This window comes from Pseudonaja textilis, chromosome 4 (genome assembly GCF_049901715.1).
Source record: "Pseudonaja textilis isolate UNSWEBS1 chromosome 4, rPseTex1.2, whole genome shotgun sequence".
In the NCBI taxonomy this organism is placed as follows: Eukaryota; Metazoa; Chordata; class Lepidosauria; order Squamata; family Elapidae; genus Pseudonaja; species Pseudonaja textilis.
This window is the reverse complement of record NC_141993.1, coordinates 85267296-85279495: the sequence shown is the minus strand read 5'-3', so window position 1 is coordinate 85279495 and position 12200 is coordinate 85267296. Positions and strand designations below refer to the sequence as shown.

The 12200-nt window shown below is 44.5% G+C and overlaps 1 long non-coding RNA gene across 2 annotated transcripts in view; it reads left to right on the top strand.

Moving 5' to 3' along the window:
* LOC148125913 (uncharacterized) overlaps positions 1-2616 on the top strand; it is a 46507-nt gene extending 43891 nt beyond the window's left edge. Inside the window, exons 3-5 of one of the 2 annotated variants that reach the window (XR_015743381.1) lie at positions 164-196; positions 741-842; positions 2390-2616. This is a non-coding gene — a long non-coding RNA (uncharacterized LOC148125913). The remainder of the gene's footprint in view (positions 1-163; positions 197-740; positions 843-2389) is intronic. The other variant, XR_015743382.1, reaches the window with a different exon arrangement.
* Positions 2617-12200: the final 9584 nt, after the last annotated feature.

The window sequence follows — 12200 nt, the reverse complement described above, 5'->3', positions numbered from 1 at the left end:
CCTTAAGCATTATTCCAAACTGGTTCTTATACAGCTGTACCACTGTACGAATGTACTATGTATATCTTAACCTTCAACTCTGATGTAGAGATAGAGATGATAATAGATACAGAGACAGAGAATATTAAGTATTAATAAAGCCTAATTTCTCTCTGTTTTTTAGATACAGAAATGAACCTAAGGAGACATTCCAATGGTATGTGCATCCTGGTGTTGGAAACCAACAGGCAACCCATCCAGTGTCTTAAAGCAGATAATTATTTACAATATGCTTACTAATTGCATTCAGATAACAGATAATCAGAGTTGGAAGGGATCTTATAGGTCATCTAGTCCAACCCCCTGCCCAAGCGGGAGACCCTACACCATTTCTGACAAATGGCAGCCCAATCTCTTCTTGAAAGTCTCAAGTGATGGCACTCCCACAACTTCCGAAGGCAACTTCTATTCCATTGGGTTGATTATTCTCACTGTCAGAAAGTTTCTCCTTATTTCTAGGTTAAATCTCTCCTTGTTCAGTTTCCATCCATTATTCCTTGTCTGGCTTACAGGCGCTTTAGAAAATAGCTTGACCCCCTCCTCCCTGTGGCAGCCCCTCAAATATTGGAAGACCGCTATCATGTCTCCCCTGGTCCTTCTCTTTACTAGACTAGCCAAGCCCAGTTCCTGTAACCGTTCTTATATGTTTTAGTCTCCAGTCCCCTAATCATCCTGGTTGCTCTTCTCTGCACTTTTTCTAGAATCTAACCAATCAGGCCCTTCCAGAGATACTACAACCCACGGATTCACCAAAATGCATCCTTGGGAGACATCGAACAAACCTAAATAGAACACAGACCAAGGTGTATGCAACAATTATTTATTTATCTGTAATTTATATTTATTTATCTTCATACGTTTTCAGGGCTTCTGGAGGCTTGGAAAAGTTTAGTGGATTGTGTGATGCTTTCTAAGCCTACCACAGCTTTTTCTTGTTTAAATTTGATACATTTGCTCCTGGTGTCTATAAAGAGGCAGTCCTGGTACTAAACGACGCATTTTCATGGAAATCCTTAGTAAAATATGAAAAACCTATATACACTCTGAAGAGAAACCAGAATTTTCTTCTCTCTTTTTTTGTATTTATACAACAATAATAAATAACAATACAGCGAAGACCTTAGTATAAGCATTAATATTAAATCAGTGCAGCGTTAATACTTTTAATGCTTTTAGCTTGTTTGGGTAATGAAACGTCTGCAAGAAAACATCCAAGCTCAGAGTACAGCAATTAAGCATTAAGCTTAAGATAGAACGTCTTTTTATATCATAAAATGATTTAATGCACATCTCAATTGTCAGTACCATACTTGCACGTTTCAAGCATCCTTACATTTACTAACATCCTGGAAATGCTATTTAACATCAACATAAACTTTGTCCTTCTTCTCTTTAAAGTAGGAAAACCGCCACAGGGTTAACCATTTCTCATTTATATTGCATAAATTCCACTCTACCCAACTGGTGTCTGTACTTCCTCATGTATTATCTACATCTTCTAATGTAATAAAACAAATATTTTGGAAGGAAGAAAAACCCTGCACCTATCAAAGAATGATGCAAATTTTATTTTTATTTTTGCTCTGTCCCATAGATGGAAGACTCAGAGCAACAGTTTCCCCCCATGGCTTCTTGTAAAGCCTTCAGGTGCTATTCAGCTTGACTCCCGCTTCTTTGTGTCAGCTCCTCAAATATTGGAGCACTGTTGTCATGACACCCTGCCGAATGCCACCTCTGCAATGGGCCCTTGGTCCATCTTTTCATTAAACTAGACATACCCAATTCCTGCAACTGACCAATGGTGGGATTCAAAACATTTTACTACCGGTTTTGTGAATGTGGCTTGCTGGACATGACAGGGGAAGGTTACTGCAAAATCCCCATTTCTTCCCCAACCCACTAACCTGCTTTCCAGCCCCGTTCTCCTGTGCAGGACAACAAAAGACCTAGCTGACCAGCTTGGATCAGACAGAGAATAGGTGGGGCAGGGCCAGTCAGAGGTGGCACTTGCCAGTTCTCCAAACTACTCAAAATTTCCACTACCGCTTCTCCAGAACTGGTCAGAACCTGCTGAAGACCACCTCTACAACGGGCCCTTAGTCCCTCTTTTCATTAAGCTAGCTAGACATACCCAATTCTTGCAACCCTTCTTCGTATTTTGGCTTCCAGCTCCTCAATCATCTTTGTTGCTCTTCTCTGCACTCTTTCCAGGGACTCAACATCTTTTTTATCATACTTTTCCCCTCAGCCTTCTCCTTGAGATTGCTCTAAAAAGGAAACTAACCATAAATCTCCCCACAAAATGGCTCCCTTGCTTTGCTCTGAACCTCTGCTACTCATATTTTTGCAGATAAACCGGATTTTGAGTCACGACCCACCAGAAGTATCCATCCATTTGTATTCGATTATGACCACTGTCAGAGCTGGACAGTATGCTTAGGATCCCTGGGGTGGAAGAGGCTGCCTTGTCTGCTCTGCAGGGTGCTTTTTATCCTTTTAAAGCATACCTAAAAATGGGTGTGAGGTGTCTGATTTTCAGGAACCAGCAGCGGCCGGCCTGAAGCCAGCAAAGGATTAAACTTGTCAGCCAGTTATTTCCTGCGACATTGGGGAAAGGAATGAAAGGAAAAAGAGCCTCATGAAAAGAGCTCCATAAAAAGGAAATTATTTCCTTTCTCCCATCTGTTGTCTTTCTTGATCGTAAAATGGGAGGGAAGTTGGCTGGGCAAGCTGCCTTTATTGGGGTTGGTTTTTACACACTCTATAGGAACGTTGTTGGGTTTTTTTTTTAAAAAAAATCCATATGGCTAAAATGATTCTTCCTGTTATTACTCGATGGAGAAATTGAAGAGTGGTGAACAGGAAGTTTTAATCTGGAGGAAGGGCTTTTTAATCGCAGCAGTTCCGTATTCATGTGAAATTGACCGGATTACTGTTAATTCTGCAGATTTATATAGCTTTCCTTCAAGATCTCAAGGCAGCAATGTCCTCCATTTTTTGCCCACAACAGTAAGCCCGTGAGGTGGGTTTGGCTGACAGAAAGAGAGAGAGAGGTAGAAAGTGGAAGAGGGAAACGAAGAGTAAGAATAAGGGGAGGGAAGGGAAAGGAAAGAGGTAGAGGTAGGGTGGTCGAGGGTATGGCAAGGTAGGGGAGGGGAGGAGAAGAATGGAGAGGGGAGGGAAGGAGAGTGGAGGCAGGAAAGGAGAGGAGAGGACTGGCCCACCATCCTTCAATGACACTTGAACCCACCTGGCCAATAGAATCACCAAGAGTTGGACACAACTGAATGGATAACTTCATCATCATCAACCCAAGACTAGCATTTCTCCAAATCTTCCAACAGGCTAAGTGTTGTTGTTTTTTTCTATGAAATTATGAATTTCTGGGCCACAGGTGAAAAGTCCAAATCCAACATTTATCAGGACACTTCCTTGAAACTATGCCAAACTGTGGAACCCAGATGCCAAACTGTGACACCTCCTTCTCCCCTTTGAACTCTCTTCCCCCCATCCACAATCACCTCAGCCCCTGACACACAGCCACTCCTGACCATACCGGCCTTTAGGAAAATGGTGAAAACCTGACTCTTCCCCCAGAATAGATACAATCATCTCCCGCTATCTTCTTTACAGTCTTAGAGCCTCTTTCTCCACCCATTATGCAGCTGTGGGCTAGGCCTCCCCTTATCTAACCATTCCCTAGACAGCATCTCTTCCTGCGGTGGTGGGATTCAAAAAAAAAATTATTACTGGTTCTGTGGGTGTGGCTTGGTGGGCGTGATGTGGCTTGGTAGGCGTGGTTTGGTGCAGTGGTGGAATTCAAATATTGTTGCCACTGGGCGTGGCTTGGTGGACGTGCTTTGCGCACATGAACACACTTTGCGTGCTTGTGCATGCCAAACGCGCACTTTGAGCAGGCATAGAGGCATTTGCGCAGGCGCAGAGGTGTTCTAACTCGTCTCTTGCAAGCCTGCACGAACCCGGTCACTTCAGCAGCTGCCGCAAGGCACTCTTCTATGCTGTGCAAAGCAGCTGCACTTCAAATTTAGAGGATAAAAGTGAGTATGGGAGCCCGGCGGGCAGGTGGGCCCAACAGCAGAGTGGAGGAGAGAAACGGTTTAGTCTCCGCTGCTCATCGCTCCTACCGGCTCGCCAGAACCTGTTGAATACCACCACTAGCTTGGTGGGCATGGCAGGGGAAGGATACTGTAAAATCCCCATTCCCTCCCCATCCCACCAACCTGCTTTCCAGCTCCGTTCTCCTCTGCAGGGCAACAAAAGAAGACCCAGCCAATCAGCTGGGACTTGGGAGGCAGTGAATAGATGGGAGTGGGGCCAATCAGAGGTGGGATTTGCCGGTTCTCCAAACTGCTCAAAATTTCCACTACCGGTTCTCCAGAACTGGTCAGAACCTGCTGAAGACCACCTCTGCAACTGGCCCTTAGTCCCTCTTTTCATTAAGCTAGCTAGACATACCCAATTCTTGCAACCCTTCTTCGTATTTTGGCTTCCAGCTCCTTAATCATCTTTGTTGCTCTTCTTCGCACTCTTTCCAGGGTCTCAACATCTTTTTTATCATACTTTTCCCCCTCAGCCTTCTCCTTGAGATTGCTCTAAAAAGGAAACTAACCATAAATCTCCCCACAAAATGGCTCCCTTGCTCTGCTCTGAACCTCTGCTACTCATATTTTTGCAGATAAACCAGACTTTGAGAAGAGTCCATCCATTTGTATTCCATTATGATTGCTGTCAGAGCTGGACAGCATGATAGGATCCCTGGGGTGAAAGAGGCTGCCTTGCCTGCTCCGCAGGGTGCTTTTTATCTTTTTAAAGCATACCTAAAGATGGGCGTGAGGTGTCTAATTTTCAGGAACCAGCAGCGGCCGGCCTGAAGCCTGTGCAGAGCGACAAAAGAAGACCCAGCCAATAAGCTGGGACTTGAGAGGCAAAGAATAGATGGGGGCAGGGCCAGTCAGAGGTGGTATTTGCTGGTTCTCCGAACTACTCAAAATTTCCACTACCGGTTCTCCAGAACTGGTCAGAACCTGCTGAAGACCACCTCTGTCTACCTGCCTTCTCCCTACATCATTCCCACATCCAGGGTAGTCCCTTATGACCACAATTGGTCTCAAAATTTCTCTTCCTAAGTGAGATAATTGTCCAGTGAGATTTGCCCTGTTTGACAATCTTTCTTGCTGCAATTGTTAAGTGTAGTCACTGCAGTTGTTAACTTAGTAACATGGTTGTTAAGGGAATCTGGCTTCCCCATTGACTCTGCTGGCAGGAGGTCACAAAAAGAGGATCCCGCGAGACCAAGGACACCGCAACTGTCATTAATTTAAGTCAGTTGTCAATTGTCTGAATTTTGGAACATGTGACCATGGGCATGCTGCAATGGTTGTAAGTGTGAAAAATGTTTGTGTCCCTTTTTCCAGTTCCGTCGTAACTTTGAATGGCCCCTATAGTTGTAAGTTGAGGACTACCTGTACTATAGTACATAGATAGGAATAGATACACTTAAACTGAGCCGGGAGGAAGAATCCCCAGAGATGTTGGGCTATTGCCTCCATGGCTGTGTTGAAGTAGGCACCACCCATCCTTATGTTGGCAGAAAACATCAATAAGAAACCTGCCACTCACTATCAATTCCTATCCATCTCTATTAGCAATAGCACCTAGACTTATATACGGCTTCACGAGGCTTCACAGCCCTCTCTAAGTGGTTTGCAGAGTCAGCATATTTGCCCCCAACAATCTGGGTCCTCATTTTACCCAACTCGGAAGTATGGAAGGATGACTCAACCTTGAGGCAGACAGGATCAAACTCCCCACATTGGGCAGAGTTAGCCTGCAATATTTGAGTTTCCATGGGTGAATAGGCAGCAAAATAAATGAAATGAATGAATGAATGAATGAATGAATGAATGAATGAATGAATAAATGAATGCATACATACATACATACTCCATTCTAAATTTTTTCTGATGACTGAATGGAAGAGCAATAGCAATAGTACTTAGACTTATATATCGCTTCACAGTGCTTACAGCCCTCTCTAAGCGGTTTACAGAGTCAGCCTATTGCCCCCCAACAATCTGGGTTATCCTCATTTTACCGAACTCAGAAGGATGGAAGGCTGCGTCAATCTCGAGCCTGGTGAGCTTCGAACTGCCAAACTGCTGGCAGGCGACAGTACTGCCTCCTAACCACTGCGCCACCACGGCTCTTAGGTGTATAGGTGTGTTAGGGTGTATAGGTAGTCCATGACTTATAACCATTCATTTATTGTCCGTTCACTTCTTCTAAGAGAGAATATTGCCTCTCTTCCGGCCATCCAATCTCCTTGCAAGAGCGTGCAAACTTTCTACCACTTGCATTTGTCTTTAGACAATTAGGGAACGAGGGACAAAACTCTATTTTATTACCAGGGGTGCGATTCAGAGTCAACCAGTGTAACAACCGGTTCGGTTTTATTACTACTGCAGGAAAGAAAGGCTTAAGGTTGTTTCACTAATGAGCTGGTGATTAAGATGAAAGTGATACTGAGAATCGTATCTCCGCTAGTAACTTAAAGCATCTTCTTGAGTCAAGCCAACCGTTGTTGTTGCTGCGACATAACAGTCATGAGAGCAGGCTTTGTATCACTTCAACAGGGGTTGGATAATGATACCAAAGCACAAGAAGTGGACAAATTGCCAAGGGTTGAAATTATTGTTGTTAGGCCCCCAAAACTAAAAATGTGGTCTCTATGGAGATGCTCAGTTATTCCAGGTCATGGTTGTTCCAAATGTGTGTTGTTGTTTTTTCAAGAGGCAACTGGACATTCTGGTTTTGCTTTGAAGACATTTTCCTTCTCATCCAAGAAGCTTCTTCAGCTCTGACTGGATAATAGGAAACGGAAGGATTTATATTCCTTGCAGACAGCTGGTCATTTGCATCCTTTTAGAGAGTCCTTGAGGCCACTTGCACGTTTATCTGCATCCTCAAGATCACCTGAGTAGTGCAAATGGTTCCTGTAGTCTGCATTTCCCACCCGCCTCTGGAAATCCATTCTTGCTTCCACACCATTCAAAGGCTGTTCATCCCAAATTGTATAACTAAACATCTGTAGAGATTCTCAGTCCTCCAGATTGTCGTTGTCCCAAAGGTGTTTTTTTTTTTTTTTTTTTCAATAGGCAACTGGACTTTCTGGTTTTTCTTTGAAGATGTTTTGCTTCTCACCCAAGAAACTTCTTCAGAGTTGAAGAAAGTCCAGTTGCCTCTTGAAAAAAGGCACTTTGGGGGGGATAAGAATGTGGTGATTCTTCCAAGCTAGGTTCTTACCATAAAGAAAATCTTCCCGGGCTGAGCGTTTTACCCTAGATAGGTGCCACCACAATTGAGCCCAAAATTCCTGTTGCTGAGTGAGGCATTTGCCGAATGAGATTTGTTCCATTTTACAGACTTCCTTGCCATAGTGGTTAAGTGAAGCATTACACTTGTTAAGTTAGTTAACACGGTGTCAACTCGTCAAACATCCCCATGCCTGTTTTAGTAGTTGCCATAAAAAGAGGGGGAAGGAGGAAGGAAATCTGGAAGAACAGTGCAGCAGTTTGAATGCAAAAGTACATTCCAACTCTTTATCTTTAAAAGATTGTAACTAAACTACCAGAGCTTTTGCCCGCAAATATATTTAACTGGAGAACGTGAATGATGACACCCAGCCCGTGAACTGGCTCAATTGGAGAATTTGGTTTATGACACACCCAGGGGGGAAGGGGAAAACAGGGTCACAGGGGACTGTAAATTATGTTTGTGTTGTGGTTAGCCGGCAACAGGTGAGAATGGCTGAGGAGAGCGAGGATTCAGATGAGGGGCCAGGACAATTAGGGAGTGGACTGCTGCCTTTAGAGATTGTGGGGGCTGGCAGCAACGATGAGGAGGTTCCTGAGGAGCCTGCGCCAAGTGCGCATACGCGCAGGGTTGCTCGCAGGAAAGAGCAGCTACAACAGCACTGGCAACTCAGGAGTAACGCTGTAAGGTAATGGCCCCTCCTTCAAGAAGATAAAAGCCAACTGTGAATCAGACGTTCTTTGTAGGAAGCAAAGACGTTTTGAAACTCGAGCCTCGTGGACATTGCAGCATCTTAGTTGGTATTTAAAGATTCTTATTTTGCAAATTATTTCTTGTCTGTTATCTTTTGGCAAGTCTCTCACAGTTTTGGTGAGGCTCGTGCTTATCAAAGTCAATTAGTTTGCAGCAGCCTTTTAACTGGGGATTAGTAAGATTTCATTAAAAGGTTTGTAACTTTTGAACGGTCCCTAAGTGGGCAGTTGTAAGTTGAGAACTACCTATTCACTTGTTTGGTGTTTAGGAGTCGAGCGGAAAACTCTCTCACCCTTTGGTTCATGTTTATTTTATTGGACAAGGGTTTGGGTCAGAATAGTATGCCAGAGTTGGCTTCATACAGGGCAGGGCCACTATGTCACCTCTAATAAATCCTTTGAAGTTTCTTGAAGTTTGGCTCAAGAATCATGATTTAATTAGGGTGATTGACAGAATCCTGATGCACGGTTGTTAAGTTCATCTGGCTTCCCCATTGACTTTGCTTGTCAAAAGGGGATCCAATGACCCTGGGACACTGCAATCATTGTAAATTCATATTAGTTGCCATGTGGCCGAATTTTGATCACATGACCATGGGGGACGCTGCAACCATCATGCGTATGAGTCAGTTGTCAAGAGTCTGAATTTTAATCACAGGACCCTGGGGATGCTGCAATGGTCCTAAGTGTGAAAACTGGTCATGTCATTTTTTGCAGTGCCGTTGTAACTTTTGAACGTTCCCTAAGTGGGCGGTTGTAAGTTGAGAGCTACTTATACACTTGCTTGGTGTTTATGTGTTGAACAGAAAACTCTTTCACCGAATCCTATCTAAATTCAGCGAACTTCTGCAATGCAGAGTCTGGATGAGGGAAGGATCTCACAAACACTTCCACATCCATCTTCCTTTGCGCAGCTTGACGGTTCTCAGACATGATCCTGCTGCAAGGAGGCATCTCAGCTTGATGGTGAAATTGGGTCACGGTTTAACAATTGTCCTTTCGGCATACATATGTCTAGCAGACCTTAAGATCCAGAAAAGGTTGTTTTATTCTCCATTAATTAATCTGAGCTGCAAAAAGCACAAGGCCCGTAATGGTCGGGATGCACAAAATGTCGGCTGGAGCATTTTTATGGAGAAAAGACCTAGCCATAATCAACAGCATATGAACAAAATATCCTTCATATGGACTAGCCCTGCCTGACCCCTGACCCCAACCAAGGTTTCTCCCTCCCCTCTTTGTTATTCGGGACAAGATTGTGGAAGATGGGCACTATGCAGTGGTGGGATTCAAACATTTTTAACTACCGGTTCTGTGAGCATGGCTTGGTGGGCGTGACGTGGGTTGGTGGGCGTGGTATGGCTTGGTAGACGTGGCTTGGTGGGCATGGCACGGGAAGGATACTGCAAAATCTCCATTCCCTCCCCACCCCACTAACCTGCTTTCCAGCTCCGTTCTCCTGTGCAGGGCAACAAAAGAAGACCCAGCCGATCAGGTGGGACTTGGGAGGCAGATGGGGGCGGGGCCAGTCAGAGGTGGTATTTGCCAGTTTCTCCGAACTACTCAAAATTTCTGCTAACGGTTCTCTAGAACCGGTCAGAACCCGCTGAAGACCACCTCTGGCCCTACCTAACTAAATCTCCAGGGGGGGATTTGAACGGGCCAGGGGAGAGGGGGCAGTGGGGGGAGGCTCACACAAAGAGGAGAATTCCCAAATAAAGATCCAACTTGCATTTTCTGGTTTGGTGATTTGGCTGGTGGGCAGAGGGAGTTTGACGTCTCATCGGAAGGGACAAATGTGGAAAAATAGCGAAGCTTTTTGGTCTTTCTGATCCATCGGAGCATAGCAAATTCTCGGAGACAGAAGCCTGTAATGAAATACGGCTAAGGCAATGTTGCTCTGCATGAAAGCATTAGGTGGCTTTGGATCCTCAAGGGAGGGCTTAAGGGGGGGGGGGGAGAGGAAAAGGTCCGCCAGACCCAGATCCCAAAACAGCTGCAACAGACAACGGTGTTAGGCTCTATCTCTCATGAGAAGAAAGGATATGCTTCAGTCCCTGGGGATGCCATTAGACAAGGAAGCTTCGTTGCAGGCTCACCTACAGTTTGCAAAACGTGGGAGGAGGTTTCGGTGCTTTTTCTAAGAATGGAGTGAAACGACAGAATAACAGAGTCAGAAGGGACCTTGGAGGTCTTCTAGTCCAACCCCCCACACCTTTCTCAAGCGGGAGGCCTTACATCATTTCAGACAAGTGGCTGTCCAATCTCTTCTAAAAAAAAACTTCCAGCGTTTGGAGCCCTCCCAACTTCTGAAGGCAAGTTGGGAGGGCTCCAACTTGGTTGTCTGAAATGCTATAGGATTTCCTGCCTGGGCAAGGGGTTGGACTAGATGACCTCCAAGGTCCCTTCCAACTCTGCTATTCTGTTACTGTTATTCTGTTATCCAGACCCCCCACAATCTCCAGACTTTAAGCAAACTTAAACCATGATAGTGTTACTCGTTAAATCCAGATTAGATATTAGAGAATACCATCATCATTATACGGTATAGCCTCATTCCAAGGAATAATGTTAGCCAGGGATTTCATGCAGGGATCAAGAGGGACTGGGAAAATGTGTAACCCTAAAGAACCCTGCAAAGCAAGGTTCTAGGGCTCAATACTCAATACGGTCAGTTGTAATGGATGGGAAAATATTGTATAATTTTCCCATCCATTACAACTGATTCTGGGAGGAGGAAGAGAACTGTGGCTCCCACTCCTAACTTTATGAAACGATCCAGAGGATATCATGATGAAGGGAGTTGAAAGACACTGGGATATCAAGGGGAGCCAGGATGGATGCATCGCTCTTATTCCCCTCCAGCCCTCCAGTCACCCATAAGCATGACCGAAGCTATCTCAGGACTATACCTGGGTCCAAGGGATCACAGGTAATCCATTTCCTCCACAGCTCTCTGAAACTGCAACCTGACTACCTTCTGTATAAGCAGAAGGTTAGAATCAGAAGTAGACATATACCATACCGATGGGTGAGCGATGGCTGCTTGAAGAGCGTTCAGAAATATGCCTCCTTAACCATGGGTGAGACCAATGCCTTCTCAAAGAATGAATCCACCACCTGCTGGACCCAACCATATGTTTCTTTTAAGTAGCCCTAGCTAACTTAGAAGGGCTTGGGCTGAAAGACACTGACTGTTCTGAAGCTCTCAGTGAGCTTCTATGATTGTGATTGGACTTAAACCTGATCCACCGTCTCCTACTCCACACATACTATTACCACGCTGGTCCTTGGGAATGTATAATGTCAGGTACAAAGGACCAGGATTACATGTAAATTCCAGTTCGGATTTATTGCTTAAGCTTATACACAAGAATCTGGTCAACTAGCCGGCATTAGTGAGAATAAATGGAGTTCAAGAGGTGCTGGACTTGGAGCATTTGTGGACATGTAATGATTCTAGGTTGAGTCCTCTCTTGACTCCGCCTCCAGCCTCTGCTTGCTCTTCTCCTATAATAAATAGCTAAATCAGTAGCGATGTTCAACCTCTCCCAAAATTCCAGATGTGTCCCAGTTTAAAGAGGATGCCTACTGATAGTCTACAGAAACATTGAAGGCATTCTCACAAAATAACAACCCGGGACAGGCAGTGTGGTTTTGTGATTTCATCCCTCTAGCGTTCCACTGTTTCCAAAGATCTTGTTCATGGCAAGGTGGTAACCAGCCAATACACTTGGATCTCTTTATAAGTAAGAGGACTTAATTTTTTCCCCCCAATTTTTCATAGTGAGTAGGAATAACCTACACCTGCTCATTTGGGGGATAAATGGTGGCCCAAACAAAAGAAATGGGAAGATCTTGGCCATGTAACGTAGCAATTCACAGGGAGCATTAATTGACTTTCAGTCATTCTAAGCAGACACATCAGTAAATAACAGCCATTCATTGAGGTATTATGCATCTGTAATTAAAAATTAGGAGGTAATTTCTTCCAAAAGAAGAATTGTTCAAAAACCTTCTGTGAAAATGACACCATTATTTTCCCTATCAGTGACCCAAAAAATTGCATTTTTCCCT